Source organism: Grampus griseus (assembly GCF_964374135.1).
Source record: "Grampus griseus genome assembly, chromosome: 15".
Taxonomy (NCBI): domain Eukaryota; kingdom Metazoa; phylum Chordata; class Mammalia; order Artiodactyla; family Delphinidae; genus Grampus; species Grampus griseus.
In genome coordinates, this window is record NC_139009.1 from 74,590,783 (window position 1) to 74,593,596 (window position 2,814).

Here is a 2,814-nt window from a genome sequence, read left to right on the forward strand (position 1 = left end):
CCTTTCTCGAATGGATGACACACCCACTTTGGAACAATCTAGACAGCCGGAAATAGGAACTCCGGATTCAGGAATGTAGTGTTCCATGTAGCAAGTATCCAAGGTTCCATCCCATTTGGCCAAGAAGATGGCAATCTTGAGATGTCGCCCTGCAGAGCTATCCTGTCCTCACCCATGGGTGGTGCATATGCACTTAGGAATTGCTGGGCAGGTTCCACCCAGCAATGCTAGGAGGGCACCAGTACCTGGATAAGACCTGGGATCCATATGCCTGAGACCATCAAATGTCCAGAGGCACTGCCCTTGCCATCTGACCCTGACCTGGAAGGAGCTGGAGGGTCATTGAGCTGGTCCAAAGGAGGACAGTGGCTTCCCTTGAGAAGAGGATAGCAAGAAGCTCACCCAGGCTGGTGGCACATGCAGGGACAGCCAGGCTTCCAGAGAGGCCACCCCTGTAGATGGCCCAGTGACTCACCTCCCCAGATGCTACTCACGGAGGTCTCAGGAGGCAGCAAAACACAATGGTTCAAAGCTTAAGTCTTTGGGTCCGTTGGCCTGGGTTCAACTCCCACTTCTGTTATTTCCTTTCCATTGGCAAGTTTTTGTTTTGTTTTGTTTTTTGGTCTAGGAGCCTCAGTTTCCTTATCTGTAGAATGGGTTTACTTCCCTGCGTTGTTATAAGGATTTAGTGAACTAGAGCCTGTAGTCACTCCCTGTGTGGTGGTGAGTTTTGCTGCCTGGCTTTCTAACATTTGTTCCCAGTGGCCTAAGCTCTAAGCTCTTGCCTTCACTTCCCTTTCTAGTTTCATTCCTATTCCCTGGACCGGCCATACAGGGGATGTGGAACCTCCCAGTGGCACGATCATGCTAGCCCAGAGTAACCACAAACACTTGATTCAGTGGGGGATGTTTTTAATGTAGGGCATAGGTTTTCTTTGGATGTCTGTGTTGTCCCATTCCAAACAGGGGGTGAGACCACCTAGAGCCTGGAGAGCCTTTCTATCCTGGAAATTCTATGAATTCACAAAATCCAAATTGCTGTCATTGCAGGGCTACCACTCCTGGCTCTAAATCCTTGTGGGGAGACGGCTATGTTGTGTGTAGTCCAGACAGTGTACATACCACCAGGGGGTGCTGGCAGGCTGGTCTCCCTCCACTTCTCCAGGAGACTGAGGGAAGGGAGCCCTGGGTGGCCGGTTTGCCCTTAGGCTGGGGGACCTTGGGCAGTTAGCCTGGACTTCGAAGGTCTGCCACCTGGTGGGCTGAGAATCACAATAACAGGGACCCTTCACATCACTTGGGCCCTCCTGTTCTGGTACATGGCATTCCATCTTATGACTAAGGGGATAACGCCCAGATAGCAAACTGCGGCTCAGAGAGGTGAAGGGGCTGCTCAAGGCCACACAGCTGCTGGTGAGTGGCAAAGCACTAGGCTAGCCTGATGCCAACCCCTGGGCCCCGCGATTTGACCGGCGGGAGAGGCAGCATGGCGAGGGAGCATGTCCTGGGAGACTGGCTGGGTCTGAGTCCCGTCTACCTCCACCCAGTGCAGATGGCCACTCCTATCCACTCCCTTCTCTTCCTTCCACCCCTTGGGATCTCAGTTACCTTCTCCTCTGTTTTGGAAGAGTTGGTGACAGGCTCAGGATCAGCATGAGTGTGGAGCCTTCGCTATTCAACCAAGACACGTGACTTTCCTGGAGCACAGCCTGGCCTCTTTAGGGACAATTTTCAGTCCTGCCAAGAGACTTCTGCACGCCCTAACTAGCCATGGACACCCCAGCCTGCAAATGCACCCCGAGCCTGGGGGGAAAAGCTGGGATGCAAGGCGCCTGGGCAGCTGTGCTAACCCAGGGTGCGTAAGGCCACCGTCATCCCACTTACCTACCAGGCTCAGTGCTGTACTTGCAGCCTCATTTAATCCTCATGCCAGCCCAATGAGACAATATTACGATCTCCATTTTACAGAGGGGGAAACTGAGGCTCAGAGAGGACCTCAGCAGCTCTGGAGAGGGGGTCTTGGCTTTCCCCCCAACTCTGCCACCGACTGGCTGGGTGCGTGAGGAGTGGGTAGGCGGGGGTCTCAGCTTCTGCTTGCGATCTGGAGAATGTAAAGGGCATGAAGCCTTCAGCAAAAGTTTCCTGGAAGACAGGGAGGAAGGAAACAGTGGCTTTTCGGGAGCTCACAAACCCAGGGGTTCAGGCAGGACCTCAGTGGAGGGCAAGTTGCAGCAATTCTTGTGAGTGACCACATGCAGAGGCCAGCAAGAGTGACAGGGGGCTGTGCTGACCAGCCAGGTTTACAGCAGGAGGGGAGGCTTACAGGAGGAGGGGAGACTGGAGCCAGTCATCAAAGAGTGAGAAGAGTGTTCTCTTCAGAGGGTCCCAGGCTGGTGGGGGAAACAGAAGGAGAATGGGGACTCCTCTCTGGGGCTTACCCTTGGTCTTCAGGAGAGAGATAAGGTATGGGAAGATGCTGAGTGCCCCGGGAAGGGGGTGCCCCAGGCAGCACACATTTCATGATGCCGGGACCCATCCCGGTGGAAAAAATGAGGCTTTGCATTGATCAGAAAACTGCATGCCTCTGCGTGTGTCCCTGTGTGAATGTGGGCGTGTGAAGGGATGTTTGAAGTCTTATGTCAAAGTCCTTTTACATCTGTGATCTCTTTTTACTTCCCCAACTATCTTGAGAGGTTGGCTGGACAGAAATATCATCCTCAAGGACAGATTCAGAACCCCAGTGGGATGAACTGTCTTGCTCAGGGTCATGGAGCTTGAGAGTTGAAAAGCCAAGTACAATCTATGCTCTTGTCC